Here is a 27,055-nt window from a genome sequence, read left to right on the forward strand (position 1 = left end):
GTGGTGAGCATGGACGAGATACACCGAAGTATCCGTTTCCACGCGGTGTGCGCCAATAACATTGTGTTGCTCACACCGGCTGTAAAGGATTACTTTTTAGCGGAGCTGGCCGTCGCAGTCTGTGGCACAATCATTTAGTCTGTTCGACTGCTCACGGGAAAGGTAGCGTTGTAAGACACTGCAGAAACGAACGACTTCCTTACTTTTGCTCCGACTGACCATACTCCGGGAAATTTTCCCAGATTCTCAGTTGAGGATTTTTGCAGCTGGAAGTTACCTCAGAAACCCTGTTAATTCGAAATGTATTGAGCGATTCGCAAAACAGAAAGCATTTAACACGGAACACAAACAAAACTGGCAAACCAAATGCATTTTCAGACACAGCGAGCATGAATGCAAAATGTGAGACAGGCCGGGGGCATGAGTCATAAAGTAATCTCACAACTAACAACAGGGCAATTCCAAACTGCTCTTTCAAACATACTGGAGCCTGAGTGCACCACCACTTCCCAGACAATGCTGAAAAGAGAGAAAGAAAGAACACAATAAGAATGGGCCATAAAAAAGTGAATTTCACCAATCACAGACTGGATTAGATTACCTTTCCCTTCCGATGTCCGCAGGACGGAAATGAAGGAAATGGGAGAAATTCAATAACATGTGACATCGCAATTCATTGGAACGATTTTCCCATTGGCCATAAAACAAAATAACGACGAGTCGTGCCACCGCAGGACTTTGTTTCACAACAGCAATGAAATCACAGTCGACATTCGGTTCCAGTAAACGCTCAACTTGCCTGCGACAGCAGAGCTGTTTGCGATTTTCCACGCAGGAGGCGAACACGATCATGACAGCACAGACACCGGAAAAGTTGGGACTTTGCCATACCACAGTTCATTGCCCGGGAAGCAAACCCAATTTTCTTCGGTTTTAAACAGAAATGCAGCAGGAGTCGAAACAGCATTTTAACAAGCTGCGTCGTTGGAAACGATCAGCAGAAATGGCAGCGGTGGGATTCGAACCCACGCCTCTGTCGAGACTGGAGCCTTAATCCAGCGCCTTAGACCGCTCGGCCACACTACCAGCCAGCCGCGCTGCCCCATTTTCTTGCACTTCCAATTGTGCTCCTGCATAACAACCGATGCAAAGCCACGTGAAAAGGGTTCCATGGTCCCTCTCCGACTCGCACAACTGCTGGGATGTGCCCGTCTACAATATCAATTTCGCAGCAGATAATGATAGCCCATCAATCCAGACAACTATCAATGGTAAGCTGAGTCTATCTTCTCAGAATCTTTTCAACTACAAATGTATCTGTGAGTGCGTGAGAACATGCGATCGGTTATGATTTGGTCAAATTACCATGAGCTGCTTGACATTACTGCAATTTCGATTCTTGCTTTGCTAAATGATTTCACCCTTTGATCGAAACAGGACAACTTTCACGTTTACACGGAACATGAAACACACCGGACTACCGGGAAAATGCACAAAGCTGAGCAGGCCGTGTTCCACATCATACCGCGCAGCATCGTTTCAGTCACTGTTTTGCAGAATAAGAGTCCCAAAGAATGTTTTCCACCCTAAAACCGGAGGTAGCATTACAATCCGAGAACGACAGATCACATTGTGAGGATGCTCTGACCTCGGAGCCGGTTCGAGATGACACTTTCCTTGCCTTTTTGCCTTACCCGTGCAATTCGCTGCAGGGATGTTCACACCTGGATATGAGCCACATGGATACCAACTGAGTCGACGAGAAGCGACTCAATAAATTTTGCTAAACTCCACGGTGCTGATTAGAAATGCAGTTTCTGTTCACATCAATCTAAAAGGCAGTTTCTGAACATAGTAACAGAAGTCAAAAGGTAATTAGCTCACCCCACTCCCACTCCGGAAGAGGTGCTAACTGCCCTTGAGTGCTTTTTTGTTCTCGATGTGAAGAGCTCTCACGCCTGAGTCACCTTCACACGTCTCTGGTTGCTGAGTGAATCACAAAGAAGGAATTTCACCAGAGCTGCAACTGCCTCACTTCCCCACTCGCCCTCCCAGTTTACATTTTCCTGCTCGTCAGTGATTTAAAGAAAACCAAATGGATGCGATGTCATTCTGTAGCCTCTCTGTCGATTCCTCCGTTTCAGTTCCAACGTGGTTAGATCTCGGGCCGCTATCAAAGCACAGGTCCAGAGGTTCTCTGAGAGTGTAATTTCTTTCATTGCTGTTGCTAATTGAATGAGCCACTAACGTGCGAACTGCTCCAAAACATGATTCAGGACCTCTGGTAACAACTCACGCACGTTGAATACCGACAGACCGCTTCCAAATGATGTCCTTCATAGACGACTTTGGGGGTACATTTGACAGACAGACTAGTTCAGGAATCCGCGGTGCGCTGCGACACCAGCGCATCAGCTTCTTCCCTGTCTTGAAAACGGGCCGCCTGCGCAAGGAATGCAAGTGCGATACTGATTTTCGTGGAAGGATCAGAAGGCGATAACTACACTCTCAAACAGAATGGCATATGATCACAATCAGGTTGGAGAAAAACTTTACAATGCTTTGCACAGTAATTAAATGGAGTTGCATTACATTTCACTACGAGAGCAGATTTGTTCAAGCAAATTCGAAGGCAGGTTTGCAGATGGGAAAGCAAGCAAGCAAACTCCGCTCCTGTCCATGTAAAATGCTGCAGTTGAAGAACAAAGCAGTTTCTGCCCAGTTTCGAACTGGGGACCTTTCGCGCGGAAGGCGAACGTGATGACCACTACACTACAGAAACAAGGCGCAGTGGCCACTGCTCAGGCTCAGTGGCACCCAGCACTGAAAGTTGAAGCCATTTTACCTTTCACCTTTCTGTTTCCAATCGCTCGTTGTTTAATGGGACTTCTTTAATTTTGGCTATGTGGTGAGCATGGACGAGATACACCGAAGTATCCGTTTCCACGCGGTGTGCGCCAATAACATTGTGTTGCTCACACCGGCTGTAAAGGATTACTTTTTAGCGGAGCTGGCCGTCGCAGTCTGTGGCACAATCATTTAGTCTGTTCGACTGCTCACGGGAAAGGTAGCGTTGTAAGACACTGCAGAAACGAACGACTTCCTTACTTTTGCTCCGACTGACCATACTCCGGGAAATTTTCCCAGATTCTCAGTTGAGGATTTTTGCAGCTGGAAGTTACCTCAGAAACCCTGTTAATTCGAAATGTATTGAGCGATTCGCAAAACAGAAAGCATTTAACACGGAACACAAACAAAACTGGCAAACCAAATGCATTTTCAGACACAGCGAGCATGAATGCAAAATGTGAGACAGGCCGGGGGCATGAGTCATAAAGTAATCTCACAACTAACAACAGGGCAATTCCAAACTGCTCTTTCAAACATACTGGAGCCTGAGTGCACCACCACTTCCCAGACAATGCTGAAAAGAGAGAAAGAAAGAACACAATAAGAATGGGCCATAAAAAAGTGAATTTCACCAATCACAGACTGGATTAGATTACCTTTCCCTTCCGATGTCCGCAGGACGGAAATGAAGGAAATGGGAGAAATTCAATAACATGTGACATCGCAATTCATTGGAACGATTTTCCCATTGGCCATAAAACAAAATAACGACGAGTCGTGCCACCGCAGGACTTTGTTTCACAACAGCAATGAAATCACAGTCGACATTCGGTTCCAGTAAACGCTCAACTTGCCTGCGACAGCAGAGCTGTTTGCGATTTTCCACGCAGGAGGCGAACACGATCATGACAGCACAGACACCGGAAAAGTTGGGACTTTGCCATACCACAGTTCATTGCCCGGGAAGCAAACCCAATTTTCTTCGGTTTTAAACAGAAATGCAGCAGGAGTCGAAACAGCATTTTAACAAGCTGCGTCGTTGGAAACGATCAGCAGAAATGGCAGCGGTGGGATTCGAACCCACGCCTCTGTCGAGACTGGAGCCTTAATCCAGCGCCTTAGACCGCTCGGCCACACTACCAGCCAGCCGCGCTGCCCCATTTTCTTGCACTTCCAATTGTGCTCCTGCATAACAACCGATGCAAAGCCACGTGAAAAGGGTTCCATGGTCCCTCTCCGACTCGCACAACTGCTGGGATGTGCCCGTCTACAATATCAATTTCGCAGCAGATAATGATAGCCCATCAATCCAGACAACTATCAATGGTAAGCTGAGTCTATCTTCTCAGAATCTTTTCAACTACAAATGTATCTGTGAGTGCGTGAGAACATGCGATCGGTTATGATTTGGTCAAATTACCATGAGCTGCTTGACATTACTGCAATTTCGATTCTTGCTTTGCTAAATGATTTCACCCTTTGATCGAAACAGGACAACTTTCACGTTTACACGGAACATGAAACACACCGGACTACCGGGAAAATGCACAAAGCTGAGCAGGCCGTGTTCCACATCATACCGCGCAGCATCGTTTCAGTCACTGTTTTGCAGAATAAGAGTCCCAAAGAATGTTCTCCACCCTAAAACCGGAGGTAGCATTACAATCCGAGAACGACAGATCACATTGTGAGGATGCTCTGACCTCGGAGCCGGTTCGAGATGACACTTTCCTTGCCTTTTTGCCTTACCCGTGCAATTCGCTGCAGGGATGTTCACACCTGGATATGAGCCACATGGATACCAACTGAGTCGACGAGAAGCGACTCAATAAATTTTGCTAAACTCCACGGTGCTGATTAGAAATGCAGTTTCTGTTCACATCAATCTAAAAGGCAGTTTCTGAACATAGTAACAGAAGTCAAAAGGTAATTAGCTCACCCCACCCCCACTCCGGAAGAGGTGCTAACTGCCCTTGAGTGCTTTTTTGTTCTCGATGTGAAGAGCTCTCACGCCTGAGTCACCTTCACACGTCTCTGGTTGCTGAGTGAATCACAAAGAAGGAATTTCACCAGAGCTGCAACTGCCTCACTTCCCCACTCGCCCTCCCAGTTTACATTTTCCTGCTCGTCAGTGATTTAAAGAAAACCAAATGGATGCGATGTCATTCTGTAGCCTCTCTGTCGATTCCTCCGTTTCAGTTCCAACGTGGTTAGATCTCGGGCCGCTATCAAAGCACAGGTCCAGAGGTTCTCTGAGAGTGTAATTTCTTTCATTGCTGTTGCTAATTGAATGAGCCACTAACGTGCGAACTGCTCCAAAACATGATTCAGGACCTCTGGTAACAACTCACGCACGTTGAATACCGACAGACCGCTTCCAAATGATGTCCTTCATAGACGACTTTGGGGGTACATTTGACAGACAGACTAGTTCAGGAATCCGCGGTGCGCTGCGACACCAGCGCATCAGCTTCTTCCCTGTCTTGAAAACGGGCCGCCTGCGCAAGGAATGCAAGTGCGATACTGATTTTCGTGGAAGGATCAGAAGGCGATAACTACACTCACAAACAGAATGGCATATGATCACAATCAGGTTGGAGAAAAACTTTACAATGCTTTGCACAGTAATTAAATGGAGTTGCATTACATTTCACTACGAGAGCAGATTTGTTCAAGCAAATTCGAAGGCAGGTTTGCAGATGGGAAAGCAAGCAAGCAAACTCCGCTCCTGTCCATGTAAAATGCTGCAGTTGAAGAACAAAGCAGTTTCTGCCCAGTTTCGAACTGGGGACCTTTCGCGCGTAAGGCGAACGTGATGACCACTACACTACAGAAACAAGGCGCATTCGCCCCTGCTCAGGCTCAGTGGCACCCAGCACTGAAAGTTGAAGCCATTTTACCTTTCACCTTTCTGTTTCCAATCGCTCGTTGTTTAATGGGACTTCTTTAATTTTGGCTATGTGGTGAGCATGGACGAGATACACCGAAGTATCTGTTTCCACGCGGTGTGCGCCAATAACATTGTGTTGCTTACACCGACTGTAAAGTATTACTTTTTAGCGGAGCTTGCCGTCGCAGTCTGTGGCACAATCATTTAGTCTGTTCGACTGCTCACGGGAAAGGTAGCGTTGTAAGACACTGCAGAAACGAACGACTTCCTTACTTTTGCTCCGACTGACCATACTCCGGGAAATTTTCCCAGATTCTCAGTTGGGGATTTTTGCAGCTGGAAGTTACCTCAGAAACCCTGTTAATTCGAAATGTATTGAGCGAATCGCAAAACAGAAAGCATTTAACACGGAACACAAACAAAACTGGCAAACCGAATGCATTTTCAGACACAGCGAGCATGAATGCAAAATGTGAGACAGGCCGGGGGCATGAGTCATAAAGTAATCTCACAACTAACAACAGGGCAATTCCAAACTGCTCTTTCAAACATACTGGAGCCTGAGTGCACCACCACTTCCCAGACAATGCTGAAAAGAGAGAAAGAAAGAACACAATAAGAATGGGCCATAAAAAAGTGAATTTCACCAATCACAGACTGGATTAGATTACCTTTCCCTTCCGATGTCCGCAGGACGGAAATGAAGGAAATGGGAGAAATTCAATAACATGTGACATCGCAATTCATTGGAACGATTTTCCCATTGGCCATAAAACAAAATAACGACGAGTCGTGCCACCGCAGGACTTTGTTTCACAACAGCAATGAAATCACAGTCGACATTCGGTTCCAGTAAACGCTCAACTTGCCTGCGACAGCAGAGCTGTTTGCGATTTTCCACGCAGGAGGCGAACACGATCATGACAGCACAGACACCGGAAAAGTTGGGACTTTGCCACACCACAGTTCATTGCCCGGGAAGCAAACCCAATTTTCTTCGGTTTTAAACAGAAATGCAGCAGGAGTCGAAGCAGCATTTTAACAAGCTGCGTCGTTGGAAACGATCAGCAGAAATGGCAGCGGTGGGATTCGAACCCACGCCTCTGTCGAGACTGGAGCCTTAATCCAGCGCCTTAGACCGCTCGGCCACACTACCAGCCAGCCGCGCTGCATCATTTTCTTGCACTTCAAATTGTGCTCCTGCATAACAACCGATGCAAAGCCACGTGAAAAGCGTTCCATGGTCCCTCTCCGACTCGCACAACTGCTGGGATGTGCCCGTCTACAATATCAATTTCGCAGCAGATAATGATAGCCCATCAATCCAGACAACTATCAATGGTAAGCTGAGTCTATCTTCTCAGAATCTTTTCAACTACAAATGTATCTGTGAGTGCGTGAGAACATGCGATCGGTTATGATTTGGTCAAATTACCATGAGCTGCTTGACATTACTGCAATTTCGATTCTTGCTTTGCTAAATGATTTCACCCTTTGATCGAAACAGGACAACTTTCACGTTTACACGGAACATGAAACACACCGGACTACCGGGAAAATGCACAAAGCTGAGCAGGCCGTGTTCCACATCATACCGCGCAGCATCGTTTCAGTCACTGTTTTGCAGAATAAGAGTCCCAAAGAATGTTCTCCACCCTAAAACCGGAGGTAGCATTACAATCCGAGAACGACAGATCACATTGTGAGGATGCTCTGACCTCGGAGCCGGTTCGAGATGACACTTTCCTTGCCTTTTTGCCTTACCCGTGCAATTCGCTGCAGAGATGTTCACACCTGGATATGAGCCACATGGATACCAACTGAGTCGACGAGAAGCGACTCAATAAATTTTGCTAAACTCCACGGTGCTGATTAGAAATGCAGTTTCTGTTCACATCAATCTAAAAGCCAGTTTCTGAACATAGTACCAGAAGTCAAAAGGTAATTAGCTCACCCCACCCCCACTCCGGAAGAGGTGCTAACTGCCCTTGAGTGCTTTTTTGTTCTCGATGTGAAGAGCTCTCACGCCTGAGTCACCTTCACACGTCTCTGGTTGCTGAGTGAATCACAAAGAAGGAATTTCACCAGAGCTGCAACTGCCTCACTTCCCCACTCGCCCTCCCAGTTTACATTTTCCTGCTCGTCAGTGATTTAAAGAAAACCAAATGGATGCGATGTCATTCTGTAGCCTCTCTGTCGATTCCTCCGTTTCAGTTCCAACGTGGTTAGATCTCGGGCCGCTATCAAAGCACAGGTCCAGAGGTTCTCTGAGAGTGTAATTTCTTTCATTGCTGTTGCTAATTGAATGAGCCACTAACGTGCGAACTGCTCCAAAACATGATTCAGGACCTCTGGTAACAACTCACGCACGTTGAATACCGACAGACCGCTTCCAAATGATGTCCTTCATAGACGACTTTGGGGGTACATTTGACAGACAGACTAGTTCAGGAATCCGCGGTGCGCTGTGACACCAGCGCATCAGATTCTTCCCTGTCTTGAAAACGGGCCGCCTGCGCAAGGAATGCAAGTGCGATACTGATTTTCGTGGAAGGATCAGAAGGCGATAACTACACTCTCAAACAGAATGGCATATGATCACAATCAGGTTGGAGAAAAACTTTACAATGCTTTGCACAGTAATTAAATGGAGTTGCATTACATTTCACTACGAGAGCAGATTTGTTCAAGCAAATTCGAAGGCAGGTTTGCAGATGGGAAAGCATCGAGGAGAAAGTGAGGTCTGCAGATGCTGGAGATCAAAGTTGAAACTTTATTGCTGGAACAGCACAGCAGGTCAGCCAGCATCCAGGGAACAGGAGATTCGACGTTTCGGGCACAGGCCCTTCTTCAGGAATGAGCAGAGAGTGTTCAGCAGGAGAAGATAAAAGGTAGGGAGGAGGGACTTGGAGGAGGGGAGTTGGAAATGTGATAGGTGGAAAGAGGTCAAGGTGAGGGTGATAGGTCGGAGTAGGGTGGAGGCGGAGAGGTCAAGAAGAAGACTGCAGGTCAGGAAGGCGGTGCCGGGCTGGAAGGATCCGGCTGAGACAAGGTGGGGGGAGGGGGGATGAAGAAACTGGTGAAGTCCAAGTTCATCCCCTGCGGTTGGAGGGTTCCCAGTCGGAAGATAAGACGCTCCTCCTCCGACCGTCGGGTTGTTGTGGTTTGGCGGTGGATGAGTCCAATGACCTGCATATCCTCGGTGGAGTGGGAGGGGGAGTTGAAATGCTGTGCCACAGGTTGGTTGGGTTGGTTCGTCCGGGTGGCCCAGAGGTGCTCCCTGAATCGCTCCGCAAGTAGGCGGCCTGTCTCCCGGCAAGCAAGCAAACTCCGCTCCTGTCCATGTAAGATGCTGCAGTTGAAGAACAAAGCAGTTTCTGCCCAGTTTCGAACTGGGGACCTTTCGCGCGTAAGGCGAACGTGATGACCACTACACTACAGAAACAAGGCGCAGTCGCCACTGCTCAGGCTCAGTGGCACCCAGCACTGAAAGTTGAAGCCATTTTACCTTTCACCTTTCTGTTTCCAATCGCTCGTTGTTTAATGGGACTTCTTTAATTTTGGCTATGTGGTGAGCATGGACGAGATACACCGAAGTATCTGTTTCCACGCGGTGTGCGCCAATAACATTGTGTTGCTTACACCGGCTGTAAAGGATTACTTTTTAGCGGAGCTGGCCGTCGCAGTCTGTGGCACAATCATTTAGTCTGTTCGACTGCTCACGGGAAAGGTAGCGTTGTAAGACACTGCAGAAACGAACGACTTCCTTACTTTTGCTCCGACTGACCATACTCCGGGAAATTTTCCCAGATTCTCAGTTGAGGATTTTTGCAGCTGGAAGTTACCTCAGAAACCCTGTTAATTCGAAATGTATTGAGCGAATCGCAAAACAGAAAGCATTTAACACGGAACACAAACAAAACTGGCAAACCAAATGCATTTTCAGACACAGCGAGCATGAATGCAAAATGTGAGACAGGCCGGGGGCATGAGTCATAAAGTAATCTCACAACTAACAACAGGGCAATTCCAAACTGCTCTTTCAAACATACTGGAGCCTGAGTGCACCACCACTTCCCAGACATTGCTGAAAAGAGAGAAAGAAAGAACACAATAAGAATGGGCCATAAAAAAGTGAATTTCACCAATCACAGACTGGATTAGATTACCTTTCCCTTCCGATGTCCGCAGGACGGAAATGAAGGAAATGGGAGAAATTCAATAACATGTGACATCGCAATTCATTGGAACGATTTTCCCATTGGCCATAAAACAAAATAACGACGAGTCGTGCCACCGCAGGACTTTGTTTCACAACAGCAATGAAATCACAGTCGACATTCGGTTCCAGTAAACGCTCAACTTGCCTGCGACAGCAGAGCTGTTTGCGATTTTCCACGCAGGAGGCGAACACGATCATGACAGCACAGACACCGGAAAAGTTGGGACTTTGCCACACCACAGTTCATTGCCCGGGAAGCAAACCCAATTTTCTTCGGTTTTAAACAGAAATGCAGCAGGAGTCGAAACAGCATTTTAACAAGCTGCGTCGTTGGAAACGATCAGCAGAAATGGCAGCGGTGGGATTCGAACCCACGCCTCTGTCGAGACTGGAGCCTTAATCCAGCGCCTTAGACCGCTCGGCCACACTACCAGCCAGCCGCGCTGCATCATTTTCTTGCACTTCCAATTGTGCTCCTGCATAACAACCGATGCAAAGCCACGTGAAAAGGGTTCCATGGTCCCTCTCCGACTCGCACAACTGCTGGGATGTGCCCGTCTACAATATCAATTTCGCAGCAGATAATGATAGCCCATCAATCCAGACAACTATCAATGGTAAGCTGAGTGTATCTTCTCAGAATCTTTTCAACTACAAATGTATCTGTGAGTGCGTGAGAACATGCGATCGGTTATGATTTGGTCAAATTACCATGAGCTGCTTGACATTACTGCAATTTCGATTCTTGCTTTGCTAAATGATTTCACCCTTTGATCGAAACAGGACAACTTTCACGTTTACACGGAACATGAAACACACCGGACTACCGGGAAAATGCACAAAGCTGAGCAGGCCGTGTTCCACATCATACCGCGCAGCATCGTTTCAGTCACTGTTTTGCAGAATAAGAGTCCCAAAGAATGTTCTCCACCCTAAAACCGGAGGTAGCATTACAATCCGAGAACGACAGATCACATTGTGAGGATGCTCTGACCTCGGAGCCGGTTCGAGATGACACTTTCCTTGCCTTTTTGCCTTACCCGTGCAATTCGCTGCAGAGATGTTCACACCTGGATATGAGCCACATGGATACCAACTGAGTCGACGAGAAGCGACTCAATAAATTTTGCTAAACTCCACGGTGCTGATTAGAAATGCAGTTTCTGTTCACATCAATCTAAAAGGCAGTTTCTGAACATAGTAACAGAAGTCAAAAGGTAATTAGCTCACCCCACCCCCACTCCGGAAGAGGTGCTAACTGCCCTTGAGTGCTTTTTTGTTCTCGATGTGAAGAGCTCTCACGCCTGAGTCACCTTCACACGTCTCTGGTTGCTGAGTGAATCACAAAGAAGGAATTTCACCAGAGCTGCAACTGCCTCACTTCCCCACTCGCCCTCCCAGTTTACATTTTCCTGCTCGTCAGTGATTTAAAGAAAACCAAATGGATGCGATGTCATTCTGTAGCCTCTCTGTCGATTCCTCCGTTTCAGTTCCAACGTGGTTAGATCTCGGGCCGCTATCAAAGCACAGGTCCAGAGGTTCTCTGAGAGTGTAATTTCTTTCATTGCTGTTGCTAATTGAATGAGCCACTAACGTGCGAACTGCTCCAAAACATGATTCAGGACCTCTGGTAACAACTCACGCACGTTGAATACCGACAGACCGCTTCCAAATGATGTCCTTCATAGACGACTTTGGGGGTACATTTGACAGACAGACTAGTTCAGGAATCCGCGGTGCGCTGTGACACCAGCGCATCAGCTTCTTCCCTGTCTTGAAAACGGGCCGCCTGCGCAAGGAATGCAAGTGCGATACTGATTTTCGTGGAAGGATCAGAAGGCGATAACTACACTCTCAAACCGAATGGCATATGATCACAATCAGGTTGGAGAAAAACTTTACAATGCTTTGCACAGTAATTAAATGGAGTTGCATTACATTTCACTACGAGAGCAGATTTGTTCAAGCAAATTCGAAGGCAGGTTTGCAGATGGGAAAGCAAGCAAGCAAACTCCGCTCCTGTCCATGTAAAATGCTGCAGTTGAAGAACAAAGCAGTTTCTGCCCAGTTTCGAACTGGGGACCTTTCGCGGGTAAGGCGAACGTGATGACCACTACACTACAGAAACAAGGCGCAGTCGCCACTGCTCCGACACAGTGGCACCCAGCACTGAAAGTTGAAGCCATTTTACCTTTCACCTTTCTGTTTCCAATCGCTCGTTGTTTAATGGGACTTCTTTAATTTTGGCTATGTGGTGAGCATGGACGAGATACACCGAAGTATCTGTTTCCACGCGGTGTGCGCCAATAACATTGTGTTGCTTACACCGGCTGTAAAGGATTACTTTTTAGCGGAGCTGGCCGTCGCAGTCTGTGGCACAATCATTTAGTCTGTTCGACTGCTCACGGGAAAGGTAGCGTTGTAAGACACTGCAGAAACGAACGACTTCCTTACTTTTGCTCCGACTGACCATACTCCGGGAAATTTTCCCAGATTCTCAGTTGAGGATTTTTGCAGCTGGAAGTTACCTCAGAAACCCTGTTAATTCGAAATGTATTGAGCGAATCGCAAAACAGAAAGCATTTAACACGGAACACAAACAAAACTGGCAAACCAAATGCATTTTCAGACACAGCACTGAAAGTTGAAGCCATTTTACCTTTCACCTTTCTGTTTCCAATCGCTCGTTGTTTAATGGGACTTCTTTAATTTTGGCTATGTGGTGAGCATGGACGAGATACACCGAAGTATCTGTTTCCACGCGGTGTGCGCCAATAACATTGTGTTGCTTACACCGGCTGTAAAGGATTACTTTTTAGCGGAGCTGGCCGTCGCAGTCTGTGGCACAATCATTTAGTCTGTTCGACAGCTCACGGGAAAGGTAGCGTTGTAAGACACTGCAGAAACGAACGACTTCCTTACTTTTGCTCCGACTGACCATACTCCGGGAAATTTTCCCAGATTCTCAGTTGAGGATTTTTGCAGCTGGAAGTTACCTCAGAAACCCTGTTAATTCGAAATGTATTGAGCGAATCGCAAAACAGAAAGCATTTAACACGGAACACAAACAAAACTGGCAAACCAAATGCATTTTCAGACACAGCGAGCATGAATGCAAAATGTGAGACAGGCCGGGGGCATGAGTCATAAAGTAATCTCACAACTAACAACAGGGCAATTCCAAACTGCTCTTTCAAACATACTGGAGCCTGAGTGCACCACCACTTCCCAGACAATGCTGAAAAGAGAGAAAGAAAGAACACAATAAGAATGGGCCATAAAAAAGTGAATTTCACCAATCACAGACTGGATTAGATTACCTTTCCCTTCCGATGTCCGCAGGACGGAAATGAAGGAAATGGGAGAAATTCAATAACATGTGACATCGCAATTCATTGGAACGATTTTCCCATTGGCCATAAAACAAAATAACGACGAGTCGTGCCACCGCAGGACTTTGTTTCACAACAGCAATGAAATCACAGTCGACATTCGGTTCCAGTAAACGCTCAACTTGCCTGCGACAGCAGAGCTGTTTGCGATTTTCCACGCAGGAGGCGAACACGATCATGACAGCACAGACACCGGAAAAGTTGGGACTACAAATGTATCTGTGAGTGCGTGAGAACATGCGATCGGTTATGATTTGGTCAAATTACCATGAGCTGCTTGACATTACTGCAATTTCGATTCTTGCTTTGCTAAATGATTTCACCCTTTGATCGAAACAGGACAACTTTCACGTTTACACGGAACATGAAACACACCGGACTACCGGGAAAATGCACAAAGCTGAGCAGGCCGTGTTCCACATCATACCGCGCAGCATCGTTTCAGTCACTGTTTTGCAGAATAAGAGTCCCAAAGAATGTTCTCCACCCTAAAACCGGAGGTAGCATTACAATCCGAGAACGACAGATCACATTGTGAGGATGCTCTGACCTCGGAGCCGGTTCGAGATGACACTTTCCTTGCCTTTTTGCCTTACCCGTGCAATTCGCTGCAGAGATGTTCACACCTGGATATGAGCCACATGGATACCAACTGAGTCGACGAGAAGCGACTCAATAAATTTTGCTAAACTCCACGGTGCTGATTAGAAATGCAGTTTCTGTTCACATCAATCTAAAAGCCAGTTTCTGAACATAGTAACAGAAGTCAAAAGGTAATTAGCTCACCCCACCCCCACTCCGGAAGAGGTGCTAACTGCCCTTGAGTGCTTTTTTGTTCTCGATGTGAAGAGCTCTCACGCCTGAGTCACCTTCACACGTCTCTGGTTGCTGAGTGAATCACAAAGAAGGAATTTCACCAGAGCTGCAACTGCCTCACTTCCCCACTCGCCCTCCCAGTTTACATTTTCCTGCTCGTCAGTGATTGAAAGAAAACCAAATGGATGCGATGTCATTCTGTAGCCTCTCTGTCGATTCCTCCGTTTCAGTTCCAACGTGGTTAGATCTCGGGCCGCTATCAAAGCACAGGTCCAGAGGTTCTCTGAGAGTGTAATTTCTTTCATTGCTGTTGCTAATTGAATGAGCCACTAACGTGCGAACTGCTCCAAAACATGATTCAGGACCTCTGGTAACAACTCACGCACGTTGAATACCGACAGACCGCTTCCAAATGATGTCCTTCATAGACGACTTTGGGGGTACATTTGACAGACAGACTAGTTCAGGAATCCGCGGTGCGCTGTGACACCAGCGCATCAGCTTCTTCCCTGTCTTGAAAACGGGCCGCCTGCGCAAGGAATGCAAGTGCGATACTGATTTTCGTGGAAGGATCAGAAGGCGATAACTACACTCTCAAACAGAATGGCATATGATCACAATCAGGTTGGAGAAAAACTTGACAATGCTTTGCACAGTAATTAAATGGAGTTGCATTACATTTCACTACGAGAGCAGATTTGTTCAAGCAAATTCGAAGGCAGGTTTGCAGATGGGAAAGCAAGCAAGCAAACTCCGCTCCTGTCCATGTAAGATGCTGCAGTTGAAGAACAAAGCAGTTTCTGCCCAGTTTCGAACTGGGGACCTTCCGCGCGTAAGGCGAACGTGATGACCACTACACCACAGAAACAAGGCGCAGTCGCCACTGCTCAGGCTCAGTGGCACCCAGCACTGAAAGTTGAAGCCATTTTACCTTTCACCTTTCTGTTTCCAATCGCTCGTTGTTTAATGGGACTTCTTTAATTTTGGCTATGTGGTGAGCATGGACGAGATACACCGAAGTATCTGTTTCCACGCGGTGTGCGCCAATAACATTGTGTTGCTTACACCGGCTGTAAAGGATTACTTTTTAGCGGAGCTGGCCGTCGCAGTCTGTGGCACAATCATTTAGTCTGTTCGACTGCTCACGGGAAAGGTAGCGTTGTAAGACACTGCAGAAACGAACGACTTCCTTACTTTTGCTCCGACTGACCATACTCCGGGAAATTTTCCCAGATTCTCAGTTGAGGATTTTTGCAGCTGGAAGTTACCTCAGAAACCCTGTTAATTCGAAATGTATTGAGCGATTCGCAAAACAGAAAGCATTTAACACGGAACACAAACAAAACTGGCAAACCAAATGCATTTTCAGACACAGCGAGCATGAATGCAAAATGTGAGACAGGCCGGGGGCATGAGTCATAAAGTAATCTCACAACTAACAACAGGGCAATTCCAAACTGCTCTTTCAAACATACTGGAGCCTGAGTGCACCACCACTTCCCAGACAATGCTGAAAAGAGAGAAAGAAAGAACACAATAAGAATGGGCCATAAAAAAGTGAATTTCACCAATCACAGACTGGATTAGATTACCTTTCCCTTCCGATGTCCGCAGGACGGAAATGAAGGAAATGGGAGAAATTCAATAACATGTGACATCGCAATTCATTGGAACGATTTTCCCATTGGCCATAAAACAAAATAACGACGAGTCGTGCCACCGCAGGACTTTGTTTCACAACAGCAATGAAATCACAGTCGACATTCGGTTCCAGTAAACGCTCAACTTGCCTGCGACAGCAGAGCTGTTTGCGATTTTCCACGCAGGAGGCGAACACGATCATGACAGCACAGACACCGGAAAAGTTGGGACTTTGCCACACCACAGTTCATTGCCCGGGAAGCAAACCCAATTTTCTTCGGTTTTAAACAGAAATGCAGCAGGAGTCGAAACAGCATTTTAACAAGCTGCGTCGTTGGAAACGATCAGCAGAAATGGCAGCGGTGGGATTCGAACCCACGCCTCTGTCGAGACTGGAGCCTTAATCCAGCGCCTTTGACCGCTCGGCCACACTACCAGCCAGCCGCGCTGCATCATTTTCTTGCACTTCCAATTGTGCTCCTGCATAACAACCGATGCAAGGCCACGTGAAAAGCGTTCCATGGTCCCTCTCCGACTCGCACAACTGCTGGGATGTGCCCGTCTACAATATCAATTTCGCAGCAGATAATGATAGCCCATCAATCCAGACAACTATCAATGGTAAGCTGAGTCTATCTTCTCAGAATCTTTTCAACTACAAATGTATCTGTGAGTGCGTGAGAACATGCGATCGGTTATGATTTGGTCAAATTACCATGAGCTGCTTGACATTACTGCAATTTCGATTCTTGCTTTGCTAAATGATTTCACCCTTTGATCGAAACAGGACAACTTTCACGTTTACACGGAACATGAAACACACCGGACTACCGGGAAAATGCACAAAGCTGAGCAGGCCGTGTTCCACATCATACCGCGCAGCATCGTTTCAGTCACTGTTTTGCAGAATAAGAGTCCCAAAGAATGTTCTCCACCCTAAAACCGGAGGTAGCATTACAATCCGAGAACGACAGATCACATTGTGAGGATGCTCTGACCTCGGAGCCGGTTCGAGATGACACTTTCCTTGCCTTTTTGCCTTACCCGTGCAATTCGCTGCAGAGATGTTCACACCTGGATATGAGCCACATGGATACCAACTGAGTCGACGAGAAGCGACTCAATAAATTTTGCTAAACTCCACGGTGCTGATTAGAAATGCAGTTTCTGTTCACATCAATCTAAAAGCCAGTTTCTGAACATAGTACCAGAAGTCAAAAGGTAATTAGCTCACCCCACCCCCACTCCGGAAGAGGTGCTAACTGCCCTTGAGTGCTTTTTTGTTCTCGATGTGAAGAGCTCTCACGCCTGAGTCACCTTCACACGTCTCTGGTTGCTGAGTGAATCACAAAGAAGGAATTTCACCAGAGCTGCAACTGCCTCACTTCCCCACTCGCCCTCCCAGTTTACATTTTCCTGCTCGTCAGTGATTTAAAGAAAACCAAATGGATGCGATGTCATTCTGTAGCCTCTCTGTCGATTCCTCCGTTTCAGTTCCAACGTGGTTAGATCTCGGGCCGCTATCAAAGCACAGGTCCAGAGGTTCTCTGAGAGTGTAATTTCTTTCATTGCTGTTGCTAATTGAATGAGCCACTAACGTGCGAACTGCTCCAAAACATGATTCAGGACCTCTGGTAACAACTCACGCACGTTGAATACCGACAGACCGCTTCCAAATGATGTCCTTCATAGACGACTTTGGGGGTACATTTGACAGACAGACTAGTTCAGGAATCCGCGGTGCGCTGTGACACCAGCGCATCAGCTTCTTCCCTGTCTTGAAAACGGGCCGCCTGCGCAAGGAATGCAAGTGCGATACTGATTTTCGTGGAAGGATCAGAAGGCGATAACTACACTCTCAAACAGAATGGCATATGATCACAATCAGGTTGGAGAAAAACTTTACAATGCTTTGCACAGTAATTAAATGGAGTTGCATTACATTTCACTACGAGAGCAGATTTGTTCAAGCAAATTCGAAGGCAGGTTTGCAGATGGGAAAGCAAGCAAGCAAACTCCGCTCCTGTCCATGTAAGATGCTGCAGTTGAAGAACAAAGCAGTTTCTGCCGAGTTTCGAACTGGGGACCTTTCGCGCGTAAGGCGAACGTGATGACCACTACACTACAGAAACAAGGCGCAGTCGCCACTGCTCAGGCTCAGTGGCACCCAGCACTGAAAGTTGAAGCCATTTTACCTTTCACCTTTCTGTTTCCAATCGCTCGTTGTTTAATGAGACTTCTTTAATTTTGGCTATGTGGTGAGCATGGACGAGATACACCGAAGTATCTGTTTCCACGCGGTGTGCGCCAATAACATTGTGTTGCTTACACCGGCTGTAAAGGATTACTTTTTAGCGGAGCTGGCCGTCGCAGTCTGTGGCACAATCATTTAGTCTGTTCGACTGCTCACGGGAAAGGTAGCGTTGTAAGACACTGCAGAAACGAACGACTTCCTTACTTTTGCTCCGACTGACCATACTCCGGGAAATTTTCCCAGATTCTCAGTTGAGGATTTTTGCAGCTGGAAGTTACCTCAGAAACCCTGTTAATTCGAAATGTATTGAGCGAATCGCAAAACAGAAAGCATTTAACACGGAACACAAACAAAACTGGCAAACCAAATGCATTTTCAGACACAGCGAGCATGAATGCAAAATGTGAGACAGGCCGGGGGCATGAGTCATAAAGTAATCTCACAACTAACAACAGGGCAATTCCAAACTGCTCTTTCAAACATACTGGAGCCTGAGTGCACCACCACTTCCCAGACAATGCTGAAAAGAGAGAAAGAAAGAACACAATAAGAATGGGCCATAAAAAAGTGAATTTCACCAATCACAGACTGGATTAGATTACCTTTCCCTTCCGATGTCCGCAGGACGGAAATGAAGGAAATGGGAGAAATTCAATAACATGTGACATCGCAATTCATTGGAACGATTTTCCCATTGGCCATAAAACAAAATAACGACGAGTCGTGCCACCGCAGGACTTTGTTTCACAACAGCAATGAAATCACAGTCGACATTCGGTTCCAGTAAACGCTCAACTTGCCTGCGACAGCAGAGCTGTTTGCGATTTTCCACGCAGGAGGCGAACACGATCATGACAGCACAGACACCGGAAAAGTTGGGACTTTGCCACACCACAGTTCATTGCCCGGGAAGCAAACCCAATTTTCTTCGGTTTTAAACAGAAATGCAGCAGGAGTCGAAACAGCATTTTAACAAGCTGCGTCGTTGGAAACGATCAGCAGAAATGGCAGCGGTGGGATTCGAACCCACGCCTCTGTCGAGACTGGAGCCTTAATCCAGCGCCTTAGACCGCTCGGCCACACTACCAGCCAGCCGCGCTGCATCATTTTCTTGCACTTCCAATTGTGCTCCTGCATAACAACCGATGCAAAGCCACGTGAAAAGGGTTCCATGGTCCCTCTCCGACTCGCACAACTGCTGGGATGTGCCCGTCTACAATATCAATTTCGCAGCAGATAATGATAGCCCATCAATCCAGACAACTATCAATGGTAAGCTGAGTCTATCTTCTCAGAATCTTTTCAACTACAAATGTATCTGTGAGTGCGTGAGAACATGCGATCGGTTATGATTTGGTCAAATTACCATGAGCTGCTTGACATTACTGCAATTTCGATTCTTGCTTTGCTAAATGATTTCACCCTTTGATCGAAACAGGACAACTTTCACGTTTACACGGAACATGAAACACACCGGACTACCGGGAAAATGCACAAAGCTGAGCAGGCCGTGTTCCACATCATACCGCGCAGCATCGTTTCAGTCACTGTTTTGCAGAATAAGAGTCCCAAAGAATGTTCTCCACCCTAAAACCGGAGGTAGCATTACAATCCGAGAACGACAGATCACATTGTGAGGATGCTCTGACCTCGGAGCCGGTTCGAGATGACACTTTCCTTGCCTTTTTGCCTTACCCGTGCAATTCGCTGCAGAGATGTTCACACCTGGATATGAGCCACATGGATACCAACTGAGTCGACGAGAAGCGACTCAATAAATTTTGCTAAACTCCACGGTGCTGATTAGAAATGCAGTTTCTGTTCACATCAATCTAAAAGCCAGTTTCTGAACATAGTAACAGAAGTCAAAAGGTAATTAGCTCACCCCACCCCCACTCCGGAAGAGGTGCTAACTGCCCTTGAGTGCTTTTTTGTTCTCGATGTGAAGAGCTCTCACGCCTGAGTCACCTTCACACGTCTCTGGTTGCTGAGTGAATCACAAAGAAGGAATTTCACCAGAGCTGCAACTGCCTCACTTCCCCACTCGCCCTCCCAGTTTCCATTTTCCTGCTCGTCAGTGATTTAAAGAAAACCAAATGGATGCGATGTCATTCTGTAGCCTCTCTGTCGATTCCTCCGTTTCAGTTCCAACGTGGTTAGATCTCGGGCCGCTATCAAAGCACAGGTCCAGAGGTTCTCTGAGAGTGTAATTTCTTTCATTGCTGTTGCTAATTGAATGAGCCACTAACGTGCGAACTGCTCCAAAACATGATTCAGGACCTCTGGTAACAACTCACGCACGTTGAATACCGACAGACCGCTTCCAAATGATGTCCTTCATAGACGACTTTGGGGGTACATTTGACAGACAGACTAGTTCAGGAATCCGCGGTGCGCTGTGACACCAGCGCATCAGCTTCTTCCCTGTCTTGAAAACGGGCCGCCTGCGCAAGGAATGCAAGTGCGATACTGATTTTCGTGGAAGGATCAGAAGGCGATAACTACACTCTCAAACCGAATGGCATATGATCACAATCAGGTTGGAGAAAAACTTTACAATGCTTTGCACAGTAATTAAATGGAGTTGCATTACATTTCACTACGAGAGCAGATTTGTTCAAGCAAATTCGAAGGCAGGTTTGCAGATGGGAAAGCAAGCAAGCAAACTCCGCTCCTGTCCATGTAAAATGCTGCAGTTGAAGAACAAAGCAGTTTCTGCCCAGTTTCGAACTGGGGACCTTTCGCGGGTAAGGCGAACGTGATGACCACTACACTACAGAAACAAGGCGCAGTCGCCACTGCTCCGACACCGTGGCACCCAGCACTGAAAGTTGAAGCCATTTTACCTTTCACCTTTCTGTTTCCAATCGCTCGTTGTTTAATGGGACTTCTTTAATTTTGGCTATGTGGTGAGCATGGACGAGATACACCGAAGTATCTGTTTCCACGCGGTGTGCGCCAATAACATTGTGTTGCTTACACCGGCTGTAAAGGATTACTTTTTAGCGGAGCTGGCCGTCGCAGTCTGTGGCACAATCATTTAGTCTGTTCGACTGCTCACGGGAAAGGTAGCGTTGTAAGACACTGCAGAAACGAACGACTTCCTTACTTTTGCTCCGACTGACCATACTCCGGGAAATTTTCCCAGATTCTCAGTTGAGGATTTTTGCAGCTGGAAGTTACCTCAGAAACCCTGTTAATTCGAAATGTATTGAGCGAATCGCAAAACAGAAAGCATTTAACACGGAACACAAACAAAACTGGCAAACCAAATGCATTTTCAGACACAGCACTGAAAGTTGAAGCCATTTTACCTTTCACCTTTCTGTTTCCAATCGCTCGTTGTTTAATGGGACTTCTTTAATTTTGGCTATGTGGTGAGCATGGACGAGATACACCGAAGTATCTGTTTCCACGCGGTGTGCGCCAATAACATTGTGTTGCTTACACCGGCTGTAAAGGATTACTTTTTAGCGGAGCTGGCCGTCGCAGTCTGTGGCACAATCATTTAGTCTGTTCGACAGCTCACGGGAAAGGTAGCGTTGTAAGACACTGCAGAAACGAACGACTTCCTTACTTTTGCTCCGACTGACCATACTCCGGGAAATTTTCCCAGATTCTCAGTTGAGGATTTTTGCAGCTGGAAGTTACCTCAGAAACCCTGTTAATTCGAAATGTATTGAGCGAATCGCAAAACAGAAAGCATTTAACACGGAACACAAACAAAACTGGCAAACCAAATGCATTTTCAGACACAGCGAGCATGAATGCAAAATGTGAGACAGGCCGGGGGCATGAGTCATAAAGTAATCTCACAACTAACAACAGGGCAATTCCAAACTGCTCTTTCAAACATACTGGAGCCTGAGTGCACCACCACTTCCCAGACAATGCTGAAAAGAGAGAAAGAAAGAACACAATAAGAATGGGCCATAAAAAAGTGAATTTCACCAATCACAGACTGGATTAGATTACCTTTCCCTTCCGATGTCCGCAGGACGGAAATGAAGGAAATGGGAGAAATTCAATAACATGTGACATCGCAATTCATTGGAACGATTTTCCCATTGGCCATAAAACAAAATAACGACGAGTCGTGCCACCGCAGGACTTTGTTTCACAACAGCAATGAAATCACAGTCGACATTCGGTTCCAGTAAACGCTCAACTTGCCTGCGACAGCAGAGCTGTTTGCGATTTTCCACGCAGGAGGCGAACACGATCATGACAGCACAGACACCGGAAAAGTTGGGACTACAAATGTATCTGTGAGTGCGTGAGAACATGCGATCGGTTATGATTTGGTCAAATTACCATGAGCTGCTTGACATTACTGCAATTTCGATTCTTGCTTTGCTAAATGATTTCACCCTTTGATCGAAACAGGACAACTTTCACGTTTACACGGAACATGAAACACACCGGACTACCGGGAAAATGCACAAAGCTGAGCAGGCCGTGTTCCACATCATACCGCGCAGCATCGTTTCAGTCACTGTTTTGCAGAATAAGAGTCCCAAAGAATGTTCTCCACCCTAAAACCGGAGGTAGCATTACAATCCGAGAACGACAGATCACATTGTGAGGATGCTCTGACCTCGGAGCCGGTTCGAGATGACACTTTCCTTGCCTTTTTGCCTTACCCGTGCAATTCGCTGCAGAGATGTTCACACCTGGATATGAGCCACATGGATACCAACTGAGTCGACGAGAAGCGACTCAATAAATTTTGCTAAACTCCACGGTGCTGATTAGAAATGCAGTTTCTGTTCACATCAATCTAAAAGCCAGTTTCTGAACATAGTAACAGAAGTCAAAAGGTAATTAGCTCACCCCACCCCCACTCCGGAAGAGGTGCTAACTGCCCTTGAGTGCTTTTTTGTTCTCGATGTGAAGAGCTCTCACGCCTGAGTCACCTTCACACGTCTCTGGTTGCTGAGTGAATCACAAAGAAGGAATTTCACCAGAGCTGCAACTGCCTCACTTCCCCACTCGCCCTCCCAGTTTACATTTTCCTGCTCGTCAGTGATTGAAAGAAAACCAAATGGATGCGATGTCATTCTGTAGCCTCTCTGTCGATTCCTCCGTTTCAGTTCCAACGTGGTTAGATCTCGGGCCGCTATCAAAGCACAGGTCCAGAGGTTCTCTGAGAGTGTAATTTCTTTCATTGCTGTTGCTAATTGAATGAGCCACTAACGTGCGAACTGCTCCAAAACATGATTCAGGACCTCTGGTAACAACTCACGCACGTTGAATACCGACAGACCGCTTCCAAATGATGTCCTTCATAGACGACTTTGGGGGTACATTTGACAGACAGACTAGTTCAGGAATCCGCGGTGCGCTGTGACACCAGCGCATCAGCTTCTTCCCTGTCTTGAAAACGGGCCGCCTGCGCAAGGAATGCAAGTGCGATACTGATTTTCGTGGAAGGATCAGAAGGCGATAACTACACTCTCAAACAGAATGGCATATGATCACAATCAGGTTGGAGAAAAACTTTACAATGCTTTGCACAGTAATTAAATGGAGTTGCATTACATTTCACTACGAGAGCAGATTTGTTCAAGCAAATTCGAAGGCAGGTTTGCAGATGGGAAAGCAAGCAAGCAAACTCCGCTCCTGTCCATGTAAGATGCTGCAGTTGAAGAACAAAGCAGTTTCTGCCCAGTTTCGAACTGGGGACCGTCCGCGCGTAAGGCGAACGTGATGACCACTACACCACAGAAACAAGGCGCAGTCGCCACTGCTCAGGCTCAGTGGCACCCAGCACTGAAAGTTGAAGCCATTTTACCTTTCACCTTTCTGTTTCCAATCGCTCGTTGTTTAATGGGACTTCTTTAATTTTGGCTATGTGGTGAGCATGGACGAGATACACCGAAGTATCTGTTTCCACGCGGTGTGCGCCAATAACATTGTGTTGCTTACACCGGCTGTAAAGGATTACTTTTTAGCGGAGCTGGCCGTCGCAGTCTGTGGCACAATCATTTAGTCTGTTCGACTGCTCACGGGAAAGGTAGCGTTGTAAGACACTGCAGAAACGAACGACTTCCTTACTTTTGCTCCGACTGACCATACTCCGGGAAATTTTCCCAGATTCTCAGTTGAGGATTTTTGCAGCTGGAAGTTACCTCAGAAACCCTGTTAATTCGAAATGTATTGAGCGATTCGCAAAACAGAAAGCATTTAACACGGAACACAAACAAAACTGGCAAACCAAATGCATTTTCAGACACAGCGAGCATGAATGCAAAATGTGAGACAGGCCGGGGGCATGAGTCATAAAGTAATCTCACAACTAACAACAGGGCAATTCCAAACTGCTCTTTCAAACATACTGGAGCCTGAGTGCACCACCACTTCCCAGACAATGCTGAAAAGAGAGAAAGAAAGAACACAATAAGAATGGGCCATAAAAAAGTGAATTTCACCAATCACAGACTGGATTAGATTACCTTTCCCTTCCGATGTCCGCAGGACGGAAATGAAGGAAATGGGAGAAATTCAATAACATGTGACATCGCAATTCATTGGAACGATTTTCCCATTGGCCATAAAACAAAATAACGACGAGTCGTGCCACCGCAGGACTTTGTTTCACAACAGCAATGAAATCACAGTCGACATTCGGTTCCAGTAAACGCTCAACTTGCCTGCGACAGCAGAGCTGTTTGCGATTTTCCACGCAGGAGGCGAACACGATCATGACAGCACAGACACCGGAAAAGTTGGGACTTTGCCACACCACAGTTCATTGCCCGGGAAGCAAACCCAATTTTCTTCGGTTTTAAACAGAAATGCAGCAGGAGTCGAAACAGCATTTTAACAAGCTGCGTCGTTGGAAACGATCAGCAGAAATGGCAGCGGTGGGATTCGAACCCACGCCTCTGTCGAGACTGGAGCCTTAATCCAGCGCCTTTGACCGCTCGGCCACACTACCAGCCAGCCGGGCTGCATCATTTTCTTGCACTTCCAATTGTGCTCCTGCATAACAACCGATGCAAGGCCACGTGAAAAGCGTTCCATGGTCCCTCTCCGACTCGCACAACTGCTGGGATGTGCCCGTCTACAATATCAATTTCGCAGCAGATAATGATAGCCCATCAATCCAGACAACTATCAATGGTAAGCTGAGTCTATCTTCTCAGAATCTTTTCAACTACAAATGTATCTGTGAGTGCGTGAGAACATGCGATCGGTTATGATTTGGTCAAATTACCATGAGCTGCTTGACATTACTGCAATTTCGATTCTTGCTTTGCTAAATGATTTCACCCTTTGATCGAAACAGGACAACTTTCACGTTTACACGGAACATGAAACACACCGGACTACCGGGAAAATGCACAAAGCTGAGCAGGCCGTGTTCCACATCATACCGCGCAGCATCGTTTCAGTCACTGTTTTGCAGAATAAGAGTCCCAAAGAATGTTCTCCACCCTAAAACCGGAGGTAGCATTACAATCCGAGAACGACAGATCACATTGTGAGGATGCTCTGACCTCGGAGCCGGTTCGAGATGACACTTTCCTTGCCTTTTTGCCTTACCCGTGCAATTCGCTGCAGAGATGTTCACACCTGGATATGAGCCACATGGATACCAACTGAGTCGACGAGAAGCGACTCAATAAATTTTGCTAAACTCCACGGTGCTGATTAGAAATGCAGTTTCTGTTCACATCAATCTAAAAGCCAGTTTCTGAACATAGTAACAGAAGTCAAAAGGTAATTAGCTCACCCCACCCCCACTCCGGAAGAGGTGCTAACTGCCCTTGAGTGCTTTTTTGTTCTCGATGTGAAGAGCTCTCACGCCTGAGTCACCTTCACACGTCTCTGGTTGCTGAGTGAATCACAAAGAAGGAATTTCACCAGAGCTGCAACTGCCTCACTTCCCCACTCGCCCTCCCAGTTTACATTTTCCTGCTCGTCAGTGATTTAAAGAAAACCAAATGGATGCGATGTCATTCTGTAGCCTCTCTGTCGATTCCTCCGTTTCAGTTCCAACGTGGTTAGATCTCGGGCCGCTATCAAAGCACAGGTCCAGAGGTTCTCTGAGAGTGTAATTTCTTTCATTGCTGTTGCTAATTGAATGAGCCACTAACGTGCGAACTGCTCCAAAACATGATTCAGGACCTCTGGTAACAACTCACGCACGTTGAATACCGACAGACCGCTTCCAAATGATGTCCTTCATAGACGACTTTGGGGGTACATTTGACAGACAGACTAGTTCAGGAATCCGCGGTGCGCTGTGACACCAGCGCATCAGCTTCTTCCCTGTCTTGAAAACGGGCCGCCTGCGCAAGGAATGCAAGTGCGATACTGATTTTCGTGGAAGGATCAGAAGGCGATAACTACACTCTCAAACAGAATGGCATATGATCACAATCAGGTTGGAGAAAAACTTTACAATGCTTTGCACAGTAATTAAATGGAGTTGCATTACATTTCACTACGAGAGCAGATTTGTTCAAGCAAATTCGAAGGCAGGTTTGCAGATGGGAAAGCAAGCAAGCAAACTCCGCTCCTGTCCATGTAAGATGCTGCAGTTGAAGAACAAAGCAGTTTCTGCCCAGTTTCGAACTGGGGACCTTCCGCGCGTAAGGCGAACGTGATGACCACTACACCACAGAAACAAGGCGCAGTCGCCACTGCTCAGGCTCAGTGGCACCCAGCACTGAAAGTTGAAGCCATTTTACCTTTCACCTTTCTGTTTCCAATCGCTCGTTGTTTAATGGGACTTCTTTAATTTTGGCTATGTGGTGAGCATGGACGAGATACACCGAAGTATCTGTTTCCACGCGGTGTGCGCCAATAACATTGTGTTGCTTACACCGGCTGTAAAGGATTACTTTTTAGCGGAGCTGGCCGTCGCAGTCTGTGGCACAATCATTTAGTCTGTTCGACTGCTCACGGGAAAGGTAGCGTTGTAAGACACTGCAGAAACGAACGACTTCCTTACTTTTGCTCCGACTGACCATACTCCGGGA

The 27,055-nt window shown here is 46.7% G+C and overlaps 1 protein-coding gene and 10 non-coding genes across 11 annotated transcripts in view; all 11 read right to left on the reverse strand.

Annotated features, from left to right (window-relative positions):
• The window catches only part of LOC148139665 (uncharacterized), a 481,109-nt gene that overhangs the window by 262,900 nt on the left and 191,154 nt on the right, over positions 1 to 27,055 (reverse strand). The gene's annotated exons all lie outside the window — the stretch shown is intronic.
• Positions 1,005 to 1,086, reverse strand: trnal-aag (transfer RNA leucine (anticodon AAG)). The gene has a single exon. It is a non-coding gene; the product is annotated as a tRNA-Leu (tRNA).
• On the reverse strand, positions 2,710 to 2,782 carry trnag-ucc (transfer RNA glycine (anticodon UCC)). Its single transcript has one exon. It is a non-coding gene; the product is annotated as a tRNA-Gly (tRNA).
• On the reverse strand, positions 3,910 to 3,991 carry trnal-aag (transfer RNA leucine (anticodon AAG)). Its single transcript has one exon. It is a non-coding gene; the product is annotated as a tRNA-Leu (tRNA).
• Positions 5,615 to 5,687, reverse strand: trnav-uac (transfer RNA valine (anticodon UAC)). Its single transcript has one exon. It is a non-coding gene; the product is annotated as a tRNA-Val (tRNA).
• On the reverse strand, positions 6,815 to 6,896 carry trnal-aag (transfer RNA leucine (anticodon AAG)). Its single transcript has one exon. It is a non-coding gene; the product is annotated as a tRNA-Leu (tRNA).
• On the reverse strand, positions 9,113 to 9,185 carry trnav-uac (transfer RNA valine (anticodon UAC)). Its single transcript has one exon. It is a non-coding gene; the product is annotated as a tRNA-Val (tRNA).
• trnal-aag (transfer RNA leucine (anticodon AAG)) lies at positions 10,313 to 10,394 on the reverse strand. Its single transcript has one exon. It is a non-coding gene; the product is annotated as a tRNA-Leu (tRNA).
• Positions 16,166 to 16,247, reverse strand: trnal-aag (transfer RNA leucine (anticodon AAG)). Its single transcript has one exon. It is a non-coding gene; the product is annotated as a tRNA-Leu (tRNA).
• On the reverse strand, positions 19,071 to 19,152 carry trnal-aag (transfer RNA leucine (anticodon AAG)). Its single transcript has one exon. It is a non-coding gene; the product is annotated as a tRNA-Leu (tRNA).
• trnal-aag (transfer RNA leucine (anticodon AAG)) lies at positions 24,924 to 25,005 on the reverse strand. Its single transcript has one exon. It is a non-coding gene; the product is annotated as a tRNA-Leu (tRNA).

Source organism: Chiloscyllium plagiosum, unplaced genomic scaffold, assembly GCF_037043375.1.
Source record: "Chiloscyllium plagiosum isolate Xiang-an unplaced genomic scaffold, Cpla_swu_hap1 HiC_scaffold_38, whole genome shotgun sequence".
Classification (NCBI taxonomy): domain Eukaryota; kingdom Metazoa; phylum Chordata; class Chondrichthyes; order Orectolobiformes; family Hemiscylliidae; genus Chiloscyllium; species Chiloscyllium plagiosum.